The 20,470-nt window shown below is 39.7% G+C and overlaps 1 protein-coding gene across 8 annotated transcripts in view; it reads left to right on the forward strand.

Annotated features, from left to right (window-relative positions):
* The window catches only part of KLC1 (kinesin light chain 1), a 66,540-nt gene that overhangs the window by 15,701 nt on the left and 30,369 nt on the right, over positions 1-20,470 (forward strand). For 6 of the 8 annotated variants that reach the window (XM_064659293.1, XM_064659291.1, XM_064659295.1 and 3 more), the window contains exon 1: positions 6,208-6,553. The exons of 1 other annotated variant lie outside the window; for it this stretch is intronic. The gene's annotated coding sequence lies outside the window, so the exon portion shown is untranslated. Of the gene's footprint in view, positions 1-6,203; positions 6,554-20,470 lie in introns of those variants that run through there. One more of the 8 variants, XM_064659299.1, reaches the window with a different exon arrangement.

Raw genomic sequence — 20,470 nt, forward strand, 5'->3', positions numbered from 1 at the left:
TGATGGTCGGGAGGGGAGAAAGGAGTGCAGAATCTGCTAGACAGGTGAGTGGAGGAAGGACCAGCTAAGAGGGTTATCCAGGGAAGAATCTTCTTTCTCTACATAAATTTAATTAAACATCTAAAAGAGAAGTGTTACCTTTGAGGACGTCCTTAGAAATGCAAACACATGGAGAAATGGGGCCAATCACTAGCTGGGGAAAAGAGCTAGATAAAAAATCACACAGTTTGGCACACTATCTGTATGTATATATTACCCTTGAGACTGAACACTGGAGGAGTGAGGTTCTTGGGCAGGAAGAGCAAGACGCCTGCTTGGTTTTCAATAGGGTTTGATAATTACATTTAGAAAAAGACCAGAAGAGGTGGTTATCTGTAATGCATTTTAGACTTTGGAGACTTAGTTCTCTTTCATCAGTATGTGCAAATTTCTGCTTGGAAAAGGTCACATACAGGCATACACTGCCATTAAAATTTCTTGTGATTACCTTACACATGAGCTTTAATAAAAGGCAGCATCTGAAAAATCATAACTTCCTTCTTCTGTAAATGTATGTAGTACTTTTAAAGAGAATAAAGAGAATAGATCTCCTGTATCTCCATGAGGAAGCACCAGTCTTCTTGGTACTCAGATGAGTTCATATCCCAATCTGTATCTCTGCCAGGTACTGGATGGAGAAATTAATGCCTTTCCTATATTTTCAAAGATTCGCTTCTCAAAATAAGAAACGTCTCACACTGGTTAATGAAATCATCCCAGATTTACATTGATGTGTGACTGAAATTACAATCACAGACCTCACAGGTTGTTTTGTGTTTATTGTTTTAGTTGGTTTTAGTTTTTTTCTTAGGAAAAAGCATTTTTCATAATGAAACTCTGTAGAATTTAATGAGAGAAGGTTATCTAAAAGCCTCCCTCACCAAGGATTCTACAATGACTACCGAGATTATCAAGTATCACCTAATCTACTTGCAAGTAATCTGGCAGCAAAGCCTGATGAATTAGCAAATCTCTGTAAAGGAATGCTGACAAGCTGTACAGGGCTGGTGTTCAAAGAAAGGGAAGGGGATAATGTAAGCAGTAGTAAAGCAGGCACTTAGAATTTTGCTGCTTTTAACTACATGTTCCTGGGTTTGAACACAGACACAAGATTTTATGTTTGGAAGAGTCTATTTGTTGTATTTGTGGAATAAACTTTTTCCTATCAATACTAGGCCTTTTCCCAATATAAAGGTAAAAAAGGGAGCTGAATCATAGTTGGGAAGTAAGGATATGGGAGAGTGAACAGAAGTACTGTACCACAGACCAAATGTTCTTATTCCAGTAGTGGCCAAAACTGTGATATTCCACCAAGAGTGTGTTTTTTATTTCCTCTGGAATATTTAATACACTTCTGCAATGGTTCAGTGGCTGAGGTAGGTGAATACAGAAATAAATGTAACTTCCTGTGACTCATATGCAGCGATTAATAATCCTCATAACCTTGAATGAGCAACTGGAACCCCAAGAGAGAATAAACTCACTGAGAAGTGAAAGTATAGAGGAAGGAAGGGAGGAGCATAAATGGAACATTATCTTTCTTCATGTAAAAGAACTAAAAGCCACGAAGAGTGAATATAGAGAAGAGAGTATTTCCAAGATAGAAGGGTGCTGGTAGTCAATTATCAGCTGACTACAGAATATGGAAACAAGTAAGAAAGAAAGTTGCTTCATCTTTCAATGAAATGAGAGGTATGGCAGAAGTAAAGACAAAACAGAAATTGCTGGTTGAGCACAGTAATTATGTACTGGTGTAAACATTCCCTTGTAGAGGTGGGAACCTACTCCTTGAATGCACAGAGTAAAGATACAAGTCTAATTATGATCATGAGCTCTCCTCTGCAGACCTTTAACCTGTTGGGAATTTTGATGCTTAGAAGTAGGATCTTGGAAAATATTGACAGTATCTGTAAATTCATACAGCACTGAGTATTAGAGGTTGTCAATCCTTAGCCCCTTAATCATTTATTATGAAGATAAAAGTGGAAATTGGGATATATAAATATAGCTGCATTGCTGAAATTGTCTAGTATTTATGGTCATATTAATATCGATGTGCAAATTCTCTAATATAAGTTTCTGGCTTCCCAGTAGTTACTTTACCTGTACTACCTGAGGTTTAGAAGTCTGTTTTTCATAGTAGAAGTGTTTTAGAGCTACTTGAATGTGTTGCTTAAACCTTTCAGTCAGTATCTTTTGGTCTTGAACAACAGCATAGCTCTGTAATAATTGAGAGATGAAAAAATATCTTGTTAGCAAAATATTTATGTCCAGTGTGAGCATTCTGCTCTGAAAAAAAATAACAGAAATTAACTGTTAAGAGTTGACTTAACACCGCATGCTTCATTTCCTTATTATTTCTCTGGGGATGGAAAACAGAAGGGAAAAGCACACTGGCTTTCATTCGTTACAGCTTCCTAGAAATCCTTGTGACTCTGAAAAAGAGAATTCACTTGTGTGTAAATAAAGCTTATTGACTTGGGAAGCAGGATCATGATCAGTGTTTATTTTACTTAGAATTAATGCCTTGCCCAACAGTGGGTTCCCAGTGGTAAGTTCAGGCATCTTGACAATGAGTCAAGTGAAGCAAAACACAGTCCTTTCACCTCAAAGTGCCTGAACTCCCTGATAGCAAGGTAGATCTGCATGCAATAATTGCACATGTGCACAAAAGAGTTGGGCTAAAATTGTGCCTGGAACTGTGTATTTGACACTTCAGAGTCCTAAGCAATGATTTTTATGTTTCCTCTTTTCCATAAAAGATATTCTTGTAGGAAATACAAACTAAAAGCATATGCAACTGTCAAGTGATTGTGATGAAAAGCCAGACAGGTTGCTGAATCTGGCCTTTCAATATTTATTATTGCCCGGATGCTTTTAAACAGCACTTTAGAAGCAGTTGAAATTATTCCAATGTAGTGCTTTATTGTGGCCCTTACTTCTAAAATGAAATCATAGATTTTACAGACTGTAGGAGTAGATTTTAAAAAAATAAAATTCTCTTTTGGTGGAAAGATCCTCTAAGACAGGTGGATTTTTTTTTATTACAAAGCTAAAGTAAAATGACCCACACTTCCTAAATGAAGTGAACCTGAATTTCTTTAGAGAGGCTTGTTCTATTTCTGCATGTCAGTTAAACCGACCTAAGTTTGCTGTGTGTATTTCTCACACTGTTGCACTTCAAAAACCCAAGGGCTTTGTGCTGCATTAGTTGAACTGTTTGCTTTTTGCTCCCCCACTGTGAATTACAAACCTCCCTCTCTCTTCTGGGAGAGGAAGGAAATTGGTATATTGAGAATAAAGAATCCAGCACTGTAAATAATGTGTTTTGGGGTTTTGGTTTAGTATCCACTCAGATGTCTGCAGAATACCATGGTGACCTTGGTGGTGGTAGACAAAAAATATTCTAGAGACAGCATGTCTAGATAATTTAATCCAAAAAGCAGGGCATACAGCATAACTAGTTCCCTAAGAGAAAATGGAAATGTGGGCAGTAAATAGTTTTTATGGCTAGATGAACCTGGATAATTTTATGTAGATGAGACAGGAAAAACAAGATCCAAATGGAGAGGAACTCTTTGGATATTTCAGGTCAGGCAGAAGCCTTAAGGATGAGGTGCATTCCCCAAGTCTCTCCTGTGTCTATCTGTGTGCCATAAACAGAGAGGAGTAAAACTGCACTTTAGTTCCACTGAGCTAATCAGCCTTCCTGCAGCAGGGAGCTTATAGTGTATGCTGCTTATGTGGGAAATTGCCAGCACACATATACTTGATTAGCCAGCATATTATGAATCAGGGTCATAGCTGGAGTAGTTGCTTTGTTCAGAGATGCTCAGATCCCTTGGGTAAACAGCTAATTGCAGGAAATCTTTTAAAGCAAATGTGTGATAGGAAGAAAGCAATGAATATTGTTTATTCAAAAGGCAGGAGTGGTTCCTTTGAATCAGTTCTCTTGCATAATTATGTAATTAGGGCATGTTCTATTTTTAATTAAGTCTCTTGCATATTCATGAAAATACTCTGAACTTGTAGATCAATTGGCATGACTCTTTAAAATGTAGTTTATATAAAGGAATGCCCTTCAAATCTTTTTTTTCCCCCCTTCATATTACTGTGCAAACACATATTTCACATTGTTATAGTTAGGCTGTATCGCCTGTCAAAAGTAAAATATTATGGTAAACCATCAATACAAAATTTCCAGAGAAACGTTTTAAATGGAGATGAAGAACACAAGAAGCTGCTACTCTGAAATAGTAGTATCAAAATTGTTTTTTGTTGTACAGCTTGACCTTGTAAGATACCAATCAGTGTGTGGAATTCAGTAAGTATACTTCATTTCCCTCAGCTTTTCAAATCCAACAGTAATTCTCTGTATTTGCAGTCTGCAGACTATCCATGTTCCTCTAACTTTGTTTTGTTTCTTGTGGGCTTCTGTGGCTCTTCCTGTTCTTCTGCCTCTTTGACAACAGCATTAGCTTTGATTCCTCTTCCGACTTCCTGCTTATTCTTAGGAGTCCTGCTTTCTCACCCGACTCTTGTTCTCACATCTGCCATTCTGTAGACTTGCTCAGTGCTGTATGTGAGGGCAAACAGATGTAAGCTGTGCTTTCCTTGAATATTTTTAATATTACCATTTAAGTGAGGCTGCACATTTTGATTTACCACTATACCTGTGTATGTTTCCATTAGCTTATGATTCATACCCTGTACGTACTTCAGGATTACACAAGGCAGCAGGACTAGATGGTCTTTGCAGGTCCCTTCCAACTGAAGAGTGTTATTCTATTCCATGTGGAGCTCAGATGATAATGCACTATAATGTAACTCTTTCATAAAGATAGGTTGTCACTATCCCCCGATGATTTACAATGTTCATTTTACTTTGCTATATTTAAGAGTTTTCTTTCACCTCAGACCTCAATTCCTCCCAGATCTCAGGTCTTAACTTCTACCTAGTGGAACACAACATAAAGAAAATACTGTGGCTGTGCCTGCCTTTCTAGCAAGAGTGGGAATGAAACTGGAAGCTGAAGCAAAGAAATAATTCTTGTGACAAGTGTCACTGAGTTCTCACAGAAGTCTGTCTTTTCATGTGTAAACCTGTAGAAGAGTGGGGATTTTTCACTTAGTTCCAGGTGGAATAAAGACAAGGGCATTGAAATATATTAGCAGCACACACTGAGCCCTAAGGGGGGGCCCAGCCTTCACCACAGAGTTAGTCCTTCAGCCCGTTTCCTGCGTTGTGACTTGCTCCATGAGCCACTGCAAGCTGTGGAGCTCTTCGTGTGTATTTCATAGGATCATCAAGGTTGGAAGAGACCTTGAAGATCATCCAGTCCAAGTGTCCACCCACCACTGCCACTGAAACCTCTAAACCACATCACCCAGCGCCAGATCCAGACACCCCTTAAACACCTCCAGGGATGGTGACTCCACCACCTCCCTGGGCAACCTATTCCAGTGCCTGACTACCCTAACAGTGAAAAAATTTTTTCCTAATATCTAATCTGAATCTCCCTTGTCTCAGTTTAAGATAATGTCTGTACTTTCAGGTAGTTGTAGAGAGCAATGCAGTCCCACCTGCGCCTCCTCGAGTCTGAACACCCCCAGCTCTCTCAGTCCTTCCTCATAAAATACGTTTTCTAGACCTTTCATGAGCCTTGTTGCCCTTTGATGGATATGCTCCTGCTCCTCAATGTCCCTTTTAAAGTGGGGAGATTTTCCCAGAGGCGTTCGACTGAGACAGAGGCATCAGTTTCACGAGTCCTACAGTCACCAAAACCCTGAACTTTTTTCCACAACACCGGGCTAAAAAAACAGCGCAAAGAGCATCAGCACCGGTGCCCCGCTCTGGAGCGAAACGGCCCCAAGTGTCAGGGAGGGCGCCCCGAGGAAACGCCGTGTTCTGCTCTCCGCTGACACAAGCTTCGGGCAGACAAGGCCCTATCGAGGTCTAGCAGCCTCGGGGATGCACCTGAGCCCTTGACATCCCTCGGGAGCATCCATGCCTGCGCTGCCCCGCTGCCGGGGGCAGGGATGACGCCATGGGTGGGGGGCGGTGGGAAAGAAGGGCGCGCGGGCGCTTGTGGGAGAAGGGGGGGAGCCGCCATGTCAGGAGGGGTGGGAGGGAGGGAAGGAGGGAGGGAGAGGAGCGCGGGGCGGGACAGGGGCGGCGGCCGCAGCCGCAGCAGCAGCAGCAGCGGGGCGGTGGTGGCGGCTGCCGGCAGCTGTCAGCCCCCGCTCCGCCGGCGCCCACCGCCCGCCTGTCACCGCTTCGGGGGGGGTGGTGGTGGTGGAAGCACTGAGTGCGCCGAGGTGCTGACCCGCTTCCTTCCTTCCCTCCCTCCCTCTCTCCGGTCCTCTCTTTCCCCCCCAAAAAAACCCTTTTCCTTCCTCCCTTCCGCCCGCCCATCGCTGACATCCTCCTCCGGCCGCCTCCCCGCCCCGGGCTGCGCGGCCCCCGCCGCCCCAGCGAGCGCTGCGCACATCGCCCGAGCTGCAGCACCGAGCGGTGAGCGGGGGGAGCCGCCCGGGCCGGGGGCGGCGGGCCGGGGCCCGGGCGGGGTGTGTGTTTGGGTGCGGGTCTGCGCGGCGTTTAATTCTTTCGCCTTCTCATCCGCCGCTGCGCAAACAACAAAAGGCTGCGCGGGCCGCCGGGTCCCCCCGCAGCGCCGCCGCTGACAGCCGGCCCCGTCCTTCCCCGCGCCCAGGGCGGGGCGCCTTTCTGGGGAGGCTGTTTTTGGGGGCGTTTTGTGAGTTGCGCTCAGCGCTTTGGCTGTGGGGAAGGGGATGTCCCCCGAGATGGGGATCGGCTCGGCTTTGTCCCCGTTTCCTCTCCCTCCCGGCTCCCCTCGGTGCTGCGGCGGGCGCCGCCCTGGGAGGGAGCGGGGTGAGCCGGCCCTGCGGCTCCGGGCGTGCGGCGCTTTGTCTGCGCCTCCCCCGGCCCAGGGGGGTCATTCTGCTGCCGGTTCGGAATCGGTGGAAGGCGAGGCCAGGATAGGTCTTCCTCAGGCTTTGTACATAGTGACCGGATTTGTACATTGTAGGTCACCTGCCGTGCTGTAGTCGGAGGCGATTCGTAGACTTGGGACTTGGCCGGGTTTCTACAGCTCTAAAATAAGGAAAACATTGATGAGGGATACGTTATCCTAGCAAAAATACACAACTGATTTAAATGATAACCGCATCTTTAGGGCAGACTAATTAGAAAGAGGCTTTAAAACCTTACTCGTTTTGTCTTCGTCCTTCTCGTATTTTTAGGTAACAAGATGCCAGATTTGTAGATCTGCATAGCAGTTGTCTGTAATCACAGGGAGGAACTTCTTGACACCTTATTGAATTCTATGTTCTAGGCACATTGAAGCATATTTTAATGACCAAGGTGGCATCACCTAGTGTAATGCTATCGCCTGACTTTTTGAAGGCTACTAAATCAAATGATGGTGCTGTTACGCTGGTTTTTTTCCCCCTGCTAATGATTTACATCAGGGGATGTGATGTAAATGTAGCATTAATACTCAAATACTGGTCATGGAACCAAAATACAGGCTCAGAAAGTAAAACCAGCTAGCAAAAAATTAAAGTCTATTTTTGTAGTTTGCTTTGAACAGCAAAATTGCGAGCCAGTGTCATTCAGGATATAAAATGCTTTCATGGTTATACATAAAAATACATAAAACTAAAACGGTTAGAATATAATTTTTAGCAGTTTTGTGATTGGCAGGAGGTTTTGCAACAATTACTCTGCCAAGTAATTGTCTCTTTCACTTCCACTTTTGCATTTGCTTAATAGCAAATGTCACGTAAATAGCAAACTTAGGGGCAAAGGATTTGCATTGGAAGCTAAAAATGAACCTTCGAGATTTTAGACAGCATTTTAATTAAAAACAAACAAAAAACTGAAAACAACACTTTTTTGAATGCACAGTTGGTTTAAAACTCTTTTGGAAAATAGATGTAATTGAGTATGAATTCCAAAGCTTCAGCGAAACACGATAGAGGATATTATAACCCTAGGATTACAGATACAATTGGAAGTTACACATTCAGCATTTACTGGCAGTAGAGAGAAAGCTGATCCATCTGGTGAGTCTGAGCAGAAGACCTTGTAAGTCACTTGCTCAATAATTTTTGTGACCACATGGTTTAAGAGGACCTTTTCCCTGAAATTACAATGGATATGGAGAACTCTAACAGTTCCATTGAGATGCTTGTTTTATATAATGCAGATGCATTTGGGTAAATGCAGGGAATCTAAATGGTCTGTTCCTGAAACTCGCCAATCAATGCAGTATCACTTCTGCATCATGTTGCAGTTAAAGTTTGGCAACCGTCATGTTTCTGAAGGATGATGTTGGAGCTGGACAATTCTAGTAATCAAAAATTTTAATAGCAGTTCAAGCTTAGATTCCCTTCACCTGCTACCATATGTAATTAAAAAAGAGAATAAAGTTGTCCTCCATGGGTCTTGTGAAATAGCCTCATGTACTGTTTGTCAAATCCCTATGATATGCTTAACAGTGCCTTGTTAATGGAAAGAAATTTTTTAAAAGGTCTTTGTTTGATAAAAGAAGAATCACATAGACAGTTTTTAATTAAATATGCAGGAGTCCAGAATACAATCTTCTGAATGTTTTTGACATACAAGATTCAAAATACACTGTACAGAAACTTTAGGCATATAAGAGCAATCGCTGCTTCCTGCATTTATGAAGAACTTCCCATATTAATGTCAGAAACACCTCACTTCTGTGCTGCTCATACAGTGCACATCTCTCTCTGTGTATCTTTTTGTGTATACACACATAACCTATGTATGCCATTTAATTGGGAGTGTGGGGAGATAGTGTAGCCTCGTATTCAATTCTGAGTCCATTTAATGCAGCTTCTGTTTCTCTTGAGATGTGGGCTTGTGCAGTTACTCTTTCATTTCTTCCTCTGTTTGACTCCTCTGGCAGACATGCAATTGGATTTACCCTGGGATTAACAGCATCACTTCAGAGGCATAGCTCATGATTATGTTAAAACTCAATTTGGTGTACAAATACTTGTAAAATAATGTTTTTGTAAGAGGAGCGACAAATACGGAAATTCGGGTAAATTTGTAAGTAAGCAGAATATACTTCTGTATTTAATGTTGAAGAGCAGAGTAACAGATAGTGATGGGGACAAGCATGCTAGGTCTAGTTAAATAAACATCCTTTGTAGCCAGTCTGCCTCCCGGGTGTTGTTCAGTATGACACAACTATTATAAAAATGGACCAATTCCATCATCATTGCAATAAAATGAGTAGTCACAGGCTTTTCTCTTAATTCAGCCTCCATAATACTTTGTGTTTCCTAAGTATTTCTATTTGTTTTCTAAGAATGTTATGTTTACCATGGCCAAAGTTTAGAAAAATATTTATTTTTCAATGTTAACTCTCATTTTCCTTCAAACAAAGGCATAACAAACATAATGTCTAATACGTACTTTGTTTTAACCAAGTACCAGTCAAAGACAGATTGTTGATTCTAAAAGGAAATCTCTTTGACTTCAAAATAGAACTGGTTGTAATAGTTATCCTGAGTCACAATCAGCTTCAAGTATTTTTGAGGTATTAAGGCTTTCCCAATATTTTCTTTAGTGAAATGTTTTCCTTTCTGAAAGCAGGGTGTAGAAGAAAATGTGGTTCTTTTGAAAAATGCCTTGATAAATGCCTGACCAGAAAAAGGTGCAGTTAATGCTGACTTAGACTTGCTAAAATGCTTTTGTTGCCATCCTTTTACAGGATTTAAATTGGGCACTTTGTTATGAGGATCAGAATCAGAATTACAGATGCTTTCAATGATAGAGGAATTATTTCCATAGGGTTCTGTGTGAGGTGCTTTGTGGTCATCAGGCATAAGATGACACTATATTTGAGGTTCTTTTGTGCTAGACAATTAATATACTTACTAATGACTAAAGATATGTTTGTGCTTCTAGTACCCATGATATGTTTGGGAACGTGAACGATGGGTGAACACTAAAGCACAGTTAACACTAGATATGCTAATTTCTGTTGATGTATAGAGAAAATGAATGTGTGGTAGTTGACAGTTTCTTCAGATTCAGTTGGCTAAGAAAACAGATGCAAGTAATAGTATCTGTGTGTTGATTTAATCACTTTTTGTTTCTTTGAATCCAGCTTATCTCCCAGGGATTCTGCTCTTTAACTCTTTTTAGTGCAATCAGGAACAATCTTTACTCTTCATGGAAGCTGTGTTTTGGCATTTTTGTAGAATAAAAATGAGTTTATTTTGTCAAATTATTGTTTGTTGGTTGTGTTTCTTTTTCAAAATTAGGAAGTCATCTTATGTTCCAAATATGCTTTCCCTCTATCTACTTAAATGTACAGATTTTGTATATGGTTTCTCAACATCAAGTCGTGCTTACAGGTAAAAGCGGTAAAATACCTTTTGCAGATAGACTAAAAAGTGAGCAGTTTCCTATTTTAGTTCTTTTAGATTCTGCCATAAACCCCATTCATTGTGTTTAGATTTTGTTTCTGGGATTATGTCGGAACTATAACTGATTTTATTTAAAGTGACTAGAGCAAAGGATGTAACCAGTCTAGTAGGTAGTGCAGGCTTCCTTACATATCTGTAGGGTTGGGGTGTGGCTAATTATACTCAACTTACTGTGTGATGTACCCCGACAAACCATTTGAAAAGTTAATGTTGCACTTATTAATATTCAGAAGTTCAAGAAATGTCTGTTGTAAACCAACTTTTTGGTACTACTTAAAAAGTTGTATCTACAAGTTAGTCTTTTTAAAGGACAATACTTACATTTCTCAGAATTATCAGATAACTGTTTATCTTAATTCTTATCAGTGTTTGTGTGTAGTAGTTAAGTAGTTAAACGTTAACAAAAAATTAAGATTGCTGGCAAGGTGGTATTATTTGTACGTGTGCCCCTCCACAGTGCAGAGCGTGGTGGTTTGAAGCTTTGAGTAAGGGATTGCAGTAACTGCATTCCTCCTGTATCTTGAGTTTGCTCCTTCCAGCTGACAGTAGCTGAATGATTTGCAAACCATGTCATACAGATTAGGGACTGGCAGGGGAGGAGCACAGTTGTGTTGGGGTGGTTTATTTTTTTCCTGAATAGAATAGTGTTTTTTAAGATTAAGTGCTTTTGTGGATGTTCCTTTATCAAACAATGGGTGAATAGCATAGGGAAGTCGTGGTTCTGTCTTTCTCTTCTGGTCTGGGCAGCTTCCATTTCAGAGAGGCTGCTGTTACCTGTCATCCCTCCTGTCTTCAGCAGGTGTGGGTTTTACTGTACCCCCGCCTTTAATGTTTCATTTGTTTGTGTGCTTAAACTGGATGTTCCTCCTTGCTCCCTGCTCCCAATCATATTTAGTGTGTGTTTGGAGGGAGAAGGGTTGATTAAAGATGTGGGATTCCTCCCTGCCCCTCAGTGCAGAGCTTGGCAGTGTGTAGTCATTTTAATGCAACTAGTGGGATGGTCATCTGTGAGGGTATAGGAGAGGTTATAGGCTTGAGCTGGGAGGAGGACTACAACCTCCTAAAATGCTTCTGCTCACAGAATAGGAGTATATAATTGATCTCTAAGGATATAATTGAGCTGTTCTTCTCTTTCAGAGCTGGTTTATATAGTTCCACAGGCCTGCAGCTTGTTCCATGTCCGTGTTCTACCAGCACATCTCACTGCTTGGCAGCCTGGGGAAATAGGTGTATTTTGAGTGTTTGTGTCCTGGACCTTTTCCTTTTCTGTCCCCTCATTTCTGACTGAAAAATAATCCAGTAAAAGGCACAAAAATCTTGTTTTTGATTTATTATGGACAGGAGTGCTTGTGCTGGGATGATGGGGGATGTGAGTGAAATGTATGGCTGGATGAGGAGCATCACCAGGTTATTATCTCTGGCCATAGCCTTGGTGAGTGAACAAATGCTCATGGTTTGGTGTTTGCACGAAGCCAGACCAGATGACTCAATGGCCATTTCTGACTCTAAATTCCTCTGTACATAGAAGGCAATAATGTGTGGAAGATACAAGAATGTGCTGTTGTTTATATTTACAGTTTCCTTGGATGTAGTAGCCCAGTTGCATTCAGTATAATGACTGTTACTGTACTGAAACACAGAGGGGTGCAGGAGTTATGATGATGTTTGGAAGTGTGTTAGGCATAAATGATAGTGACCCAGAAGTCTTGCTAGAGGTACGAATGAATGAATCCTCAGGAAAACATGTTATTTTTGAGGAGTAATATATATTGGAAGGGTTTGATGTGCTAACCTGATCACTGTGCCTATTGTAAGGCAGAATTATGTTTAACAGAGAGGATGTGATAAAACTGCTTCATAAGATTCTGGTCTGGGAGCATTCTGGAATGCAGGATACTGGTCCTTGGTTGGCATTCCCAAAGTCTTAAGAAATAGTGCAGAGATGACATGCAATGTTTTGTTATGGTACTAATAGATGTCATAGCCAGATTTTGTCATTATTTTTTAATTGGTTGTCCATTCTATACCTTATGGAAAGACAAGAGGCACCACAGGGTGACTTTGAATCAGAGTAATTTGATGTTACTTAATTACATCTCCTTTCCATTGTTCAGAAAAGAGATAAAGGAAGATTAATGAATCAATTACTTTGCTTTTAAATATTTTTTATTCAGTTAGTAGAAATATCTCTCCCAGTACTTTTAAGTAAAGATTATATTCTGCATGTTGATTTTAGCAGACGCTTAAATTATTGTTGTTAAAATACATCATTTAACTTAAGGAAAAATTTCTTGAGTTTGGAGTGTGTGCAGAATGCAGGTGGGAAGCAAAGATGCACGGCACAGTTTTGAAAGCAGCAGTCAGTGGGGTTTGAGTTACAGTGACTGCTGGTAATTTGTGTGGCCATTGAATTTTGATCCCCACCCGTTTGTTATGATAACAAATGGCCTGAAAATATGCTCACTGGCTTTTTTTTTCTTTTCCTTTTTTTTCTCTCAGCCTGTAGTCTGGCTGCACATGAAGCAATACATGCCAGCACATGATATGGTGCTTTTAATGGCACAGCTGTTTTAGGAAGCCACTGTTCTGCCATCCTTTGGAGGAGGATGCTTTCAAAACGTGTTCATCCAAGTGAGATGGTTTAACAAATAGCACTAAAACGTAACTTTAAACTTCTTTTGTGTTTATTTTCCAGTTAGTGTGTGCTCTTGTTCTGTGTCAGTCCACCAGAAGAGTGTTGTGCTGCAGCAGGATGGTGGGAACTGCCACACTAGTGGTGTTACCACAGCAAGGATTTCAGGAGTCCCAAAGGGTCACCCATTGCCCAGCACTAGCTAAGATAAATCACGAATGTGAAAGATCACTGGAGAGGGGGCTGGAATTATGGTTTGGTCCTCAGGTGTGAGTGCACACAATGTTAAGGTGCATTTGTAAAATGCTGGGTTAGGGCCTGCTGTACATCCTGGCCCAGTAAAGTTCAGAGCATCTGAGTAAGACCTGCAGATTATGGAGTACTTAAAAGGAAGTTATTTCCAAATCAGCTCTCTGCAGTAGTAGGTAAGAAACAGTGAGTGATACGAGGTTCTTTTTCTAGATGATTGCATCATTTTCTGTGCTTTCTATGAAATTAAGTATGTAAGGTATAGAAAAAATTAGTCTGATAATTGGTGATTGCCATCAAAAGTATCAATTTGATGTAATATTTTATGGGATAGCATTCATTTCTTCTTAATATTAATGCCTGAACAATTTAATTGTGAAACTTTTTCTGTAGTAATTTCGTAAGAATTAGGTTAGTGGTTTTGTATTTCTTTTTTTTGATAGCAGGATAAGCAGAGGAAGCTGTTTTTCCTAAAGCTCAAAGGAAGACCCTACACAGTTTATGCATCTTAAAATGTAAACTATTAGATAGCTTCAAAACCAGATTTAAGGACTTGTTAAACCTAAAGGCTAGTGTGTGCTGAAACAACGTTAGTGGAAGTTCCTTTTATGTCTGCAGAAGAAATTGCTGGTTTTCTTCTTTCAGTTCAAATAACCCTTCTCTTTGACGTCCTCAAGCATGTAAAAGCAACGTAATCTGTACTCACAGTAAATTGTCAGCAGAGTTTTCCACATAATTCCAATGATACAAGACAAGATGTGGCCCTCTCTGCCCTTCCTGAATGCATTTTTTAGATGTTTTTAGGTATGCTATTAAAAGTAGATTTGGTTAAGATTATGGATCTGATGTTAGTAAGTGGTAGCTGATGGAGTTTTTAATGTATTATGGAAGTCTGATTTGATGGGAACATTCCTGTGCTTTTACCTAAGTGCTATTTAGAGCTTAGATAAATAGATAACGTAAATGGATGCTTACTTTCATTAGTCAATAAAGCAGTTCTTGTCCAAAAATAACACTGCAAAATGAAAGGACTAGAGGCAAGCTCAAAAAATGTTTTGTCTACACTACTGACAGCTTAAAATTCGCTTTGAAAACGCTTTTGGTTTTACTGTACCCCTCTGTCCCAGGCTCAGACTCTCTCACTAGGTAGAATCAGTCTTACCAAGACACTTCACTGAAGACATGGTTGCATGAGTTGGCAAGTCCATGAAGAGCCAAGTGCCATTTCCACACAGAAAGAGATGTAGATTCATGGAATATCGAGGGAAAAACTGTGGAATTTGATAATGATGATGGATTTGTAGCACAAACTGTCTTGACAGTATTTTTTTAAAAATACAGTCAATTTTCCTTCAATCCACTTAACGTACATAATTTATGAAGCATGTCTTTGTAACTACAAAATACTAAACTACAATACAATTTTTTGAACAATTAGCCTTGATTTTTCCTGATGTGTCTTTGATTCTTGTGACAAGCCTTTTTAATAACTAAAGGTAAATGTAATTGCTTTTTAACTGATTAAACTTCTGCCTTCTGCTGCATTTAAATATGTTTATTCTGTTTTTATGTAACTACTCTTAATACAGTCACTGTCATTTTGTTAAAATGATCCAGTGAGGTGGGTGTTTTTGTCATAATCAGAAGGCAAATCCTCTGTGGCCCAGACTGGTATGTTGTCAGCGTGTTAGGGAAGGCAGAAAGCTCTGCTTTCTCGAGGTCCATTGGTGGCAGCTTGGAAGTGTTTGTTTGTCCTTGCAGAAACTAAGGAAGTGCTTGCTTTGAAGGAGCCCAACAGACGCTGTTTGCTGTTGACACAGCAGTGGTACAGAAAGGAGGCAACTCCCTTGCTCCAAGGGCTCAGAGACCTTGCGATTTGCAGCCTGTGCATGTTCAGAGATTGCATGGACATAACTAAAATCTTAAAAATCAGCAGTAGAGGTCTTTGCCCAACACTGCCAAACAGTGAAAGAGGTTTGTAGTTGGTTTTTTTAACTCTGGAAAAGAATGGGGTTTAGATCTTGCCACAGGTCTTAGGGGTAGGTTATGTTGTTTCAGATTTTGAGTAAGGAAGTTATGTACCACCAGCCTGTAACAGAGGATAGTAACTTCAATTAACAAAAGAGTTGATCAGGTGTACCTTCTTGAAAGTGTGGCTTTTAGTGCAGTTGCTCTGGACTCCTGACTGTGTCTACTAAACTGCCTTAGACACACACACGCCTGTCAGATTCCTTGTGCGCTTGCTTCAGCTTTGACGAAGAGTAATCTTTGATGTGACAACAAATGCATGGAAGGATCTTAATATACACCCAGCTTTATTTGAAACCTGAGATGTTAGAAGGGCTTGGGAATGTATACAGAGAATAAATTTGTTCATTTTACTTGCTTATGGTACATGTGGACTGATTGTAGGATCTAAACAGATGACACCTTTCAGAGAAAGACAATCTACGCTGATTTTAGGACATGTTACTATTCTGTGTTTTAGTAACTATCTGTTTTTAGGCCTTCAGAAAGGTAAAATGTAGTTGGTGGGATATGCCAGAAAGAGGATACTTTCCCTTGATCTGTTTTACACAAATAGTGGGGGTAGTCACATCGTGTGCAGGTCTCTGTCTGCTGCAGTATGTGAGCAGGAGGAGCAAGGTGGGATTTGGCCTGCAGCATTAGGGAATTCCATATATGCTTTAATCTAAAAGAGATTTTAGAAATAGATTGACAAGTCATCTGGCTTGTCTGCAGTTAAAAGGATACAGATTTGCTGTATCATGATAATTGCAATGCCAGCTAGTAGCTAGTGTTTATTCAGTGCAGTACTGTCAAGGGATTGACACCATAATCTTTTCTTTAAGAGGGAGAATAATCTGTGTAGTTATGGAACGCTTTTATGTCACTGACTGCTTTAATACTGTGTGAGGATTTTTTTCTGAATTAACCATTTCAGCAGGAAGTAATTTTAATGAAAATAGTTTGCTACAAAAGAAGGCAGGCTGAGGGCTGAAATTACTCTCAAGGGTTTTTATCTGTTATCCTTGAAATGTGCAAAAGTATTGATTTCAAAATAGTGTTATTTATCTGTAAGAGTCCAGATACAATTGCTAAGAAACAGTATATGCTTCACTAGTGTTAAAGTAGCTATAGAAATCTAAATAAAAGGACTCTGCAGCAGAGCAAATCTTCATAGCTTGTACTTTCTCAGCAGTGCAAATCATCTTAACTTGTGCTTTCTCAAAGAGAATTGTCAGCATCCCCCTTGCTAAGGGTTTTATAGGAGCTATTTTTGCTATCATCTCTTTTTTTAGCAAATATAGTTTGTTAGCCTGCTTTTCTCCTTAATAATTTTTTCATCTTCCAAAGAATCCCAAGATGTCCCCTGAAAGGTATGATTTTTTTTTTCTGTGGCAGGCTCCAACGTTAGAAGATTCCAGGATTTATCAAGGTAGACACAGTGGCTTATGTTCTTCAGCTAAACAAGTGCATAATCCTCTTCACTTAAACATAGTTTAATGCAGTGCATTGGCTTATTGATAACCATTGGGGTTTCCCAGAGCCTGACAGTGTTTTTCAGAGATGGATGCTGTTGTGGTGCAGCCTCTTCCCACTGATGCCATGTGGAGAGTAGGCTGCTGCTGGCAGTCTTGACAGAAAAGCAACACCCATGTCAGTCTGGTGGAAATCTCTGCCTGCATTGAAGTTTTCTGGTGTTTTACACTTTTTAGTCAAGCTGTCCTCTGCTTACTGGGCATTTCTTCAGAAATTGGTGGACTTAACTTTATAAATGCTAAAACTTTGCAAGTTATGAATGAGTGTCCAGTTTGCCTACGAGCACAAACATCTTGTGGTGGTAAGGGTTATGGGTCAAATTATGAATGTGATTCTAAGCTTTTCCTGGAATATGTGCTGTTAACATTAAAGGACTACAAATGTCTTTTTAATAGTATTTACCTTGCATACCTTCATTTTAAATCAAGTAGTAGGTCAGACTTCTGCATTCAGTATTAGCTCAGAGTTGAAGGCTGACAGAAAGAGCACAGTAAGATTTTTTTAAAATTCAGGTACTTGTTAGTAGGAAGTTGGTAGAAAAAAGTGACTCCCCTTGGTAGAGGGGCAGTTGCTCTGTAGCTTCATGTTGGTTGCTAGTCATGAGCAGCTCCATCTTCTTACCTGCCTCTGGTCAGTGATTCACAGCCTCCAGGATGTGCTGCTAATTGTCCTCTCTGAGTGGTTTTTGATGTGTGTTACCTGAGTGCTAAATTGTGAGGGTGCTTTCTGAGAATACATATTTGGAAACCTGAGGCAGTGCAGAAGTGCAGCAGTATTCTGTTTATAGAACTGGGTCAGTGCGTGTGCCTTCAGTCTGACCTCCAACAGGACACTGTTTGCAGGTGCAGTTCCAGATTTTCTATTCTATGTCGATTCAGATATAGATGATGAAAAGAGTGATGGATGGATAGCACTGGCAGTAAAGCTACAATCCTGAGTATGTCAAGAGGAAAAAGCTACTTTTATTCTTTTGGGGGGTTAGAGATAATGTATTGGAATAAAATAAAGGCAAATCAAACAAAAGAGAGAAAGATTATAAATTTCCTTACGTATGGGAATGTGACTTGTGATGGCAGAAATAGGCTCACAGAGAAAGAGAAATTAACATCTTATATTAAAAAAAAAGAAAGTGATCATTGTTCCTTCAGACTTGGAGATTTCTGATTGTAAACGATAACAAATATATTCAAACCAGAGTGTTTGTTATCCGAGTCATTTGACAAATACCTTTCTAAATGTATGAAAGGCATCTGTGGGTGATTCATCCTTGTCGTTTCTGCATTTGGCTGAGTTGCTTTAGGGAAGAGTGCAGTTAATGCAGTGTTTGACACACAACTCAGTCCCTCCACAGACTGTTTTTCATCTCCTGCCTTTGTTGGTGATTTTCTTTTTGTGCTTGCAAGGCCTGTGATGTTTTGAGGATTGTTTGAGAAGGCAGTTTTCCACATTATGAAGATTAGCAGTTAAAGCAGCTCTGTAGTATTTGAAGATGGTGCATTCCGTGATGTAATGAGACGTGTTCTTGGTCTGAGCAGGGAATTAATGATTTGTAATTTGCAGCTCATACAGAACTGAAGCAAGCACATGGCAGATGTAGGATGCTGAGCCTTGCCATTTAATTAAGGGGGAACTAAGAGTGAAATTAGGGTTAAAAGCCCTGAAAAGACTGATTATTGTTACAAAACAGAGACCTGATAGGTACATACTAGAGATACAAAAAGCTCAAATCAGTATATACTGTAACTGTGTGGAATTTGCAGTGCACGTAGATGAGTGGTATGGCTTGAGACAGTCTTGTAGCAGCTTTTAGTGTTACAAAGATGATTTTCTTTTATGCAAACACATTATTCTGTAATTTTCAGCTATGCTGCTTGCTAGCTGTATATTCAGTGGATAAAGTCAAGGGAGAATTTGGCTTGACACAGCAGTTTAGACTTCGGGGGTTTTTAAATTTAGTTGTTTTTAATTGTGTTTTGAAGCAATAATGATCAGACACTAGATACATTAAAAATTTATCTCCCAAGCTTTTAGTACTTGAAACCTATTAAATAATGAAAATATCAATACAGAGAGAGGGAATCCTTAGGGATTCATCACAAGGAAAAAACCCCAAACTGGTATGGTTTTGTTTATTTTTCTTTCGGATCTGTGCTAATCTTTAGTCAAGGAAAAAAAATCTTGTAGGTTTTTTAGAATAAAATTCTTCCTTGATAGGTTTTCCTACGCAAAGAGGGATTCATATGTTTGTGTTTTGGCCCAAGAATATTTTGAGGTGATCTGCAGGAAAATGACACTTCCTTAAAAGTAGCTGAGTAGGAAAAGCTATTTATGTTTAAGAGATCCTTAAATATGAGTTGAAAAGCTTAAGTAGCTAGTTGTGATGTGTGTATGTCTGTAGGAGAATTTAGACACAAATTGTGATGTAAGCATTATTAGTGCAGTTGTTTTGAAAGTTTTATGAATAACAAAATACTTAAACTGATTAAAGATAACAGCCACTTAAGTCGTTTGTATATGATGGGATTATCCCAGTGGTTACACGACTGAAAGACAGGAGGCTTGGCTCTGCTTCCTTTATGCTTTCTTTTGTTCATATTCTCGCTGTTCTCAATCCATTTCTTTGATTTGAGTTTATGTTGCAAAATTTTGTGGAAACCTCTTTAGTTGGTGTCATTGCAGGGCTTTTTATGTTGATCTGTCAAAGTTATTTAATTTTTATGTGGTTTAAGAAGGTGGCTTGATTTTTTTAAAAAAAGTGTTGGAAAGCACTAAGTTACTTTTGTACTTCAGTAAAGTCTGTATTGTAAAAAACAAACAAGGAATGTAATACTCAAGATTCATGTAGGCACATACTTAATAAGAGATGTGAATTTCTTAAGCCACCAGGTGAGTTTGTAACTCTGGCTACATTACATTTTTTTTCTCGTCCAAAATTATGTTTTCCAAATAAACTTTTCTGCATCTTAATTCTTTGTTTTGTTTTCAATTGTACACTGAGTTAAAAAATAGTACTTTAATCTATAATTCCTGTCTTATAACAGGTAAAATTTTCAGTGTCAGGATAAAACTGACAGGAGCTTAAGAAGCCTTTGCCTGTGCCCTTTTTCTTCTCTAGGGAAAAAGTATAGGAAGAAAGAGTTAACATTTTTTGAAAAGTGACAATAGGAAGGCAGGGTACGTTTTGTCTCTTTTCCTCTGTATGCATCCTACATACAAACTTAAATTTGTTGGCTTCCTGTATGGGGTTTGCTGCCTTGGGGTATGCAAATCTAATAGTATGATTATGTATTAACATATGTTGCTTGGTGAATAGGTAATTATCTTTTGTAAAATATATTAAAAAAATAATGGAAATAGCATCACACCTTCACGCTGCTCTTAAAGGATATTTATTCATTTTACTCCTACAAAGAATCAGATCTGATAGCATGACAAATTACACGTTTGTTATGCTCCTGTTTTCTAAATTATTCTCCCAAACACAATCTATGAAATGCTGAACAGCGTTGTCCA

This window comes from Pseudopipra pipra, chromosome 6 (genome assembly GCF_036250125.1).
Source record: "Pseudopipra pipra isolate bDixPip1 chromosome 6, bDixPip1.hap1, whole genome shotgun sequence".
Taxonomy (NCBI): Eukaryota; Metazoa; Chordata; class Aves; order Passeriformes; family Pipridae; genus Pseudopipra; species Pseudopipra pipra.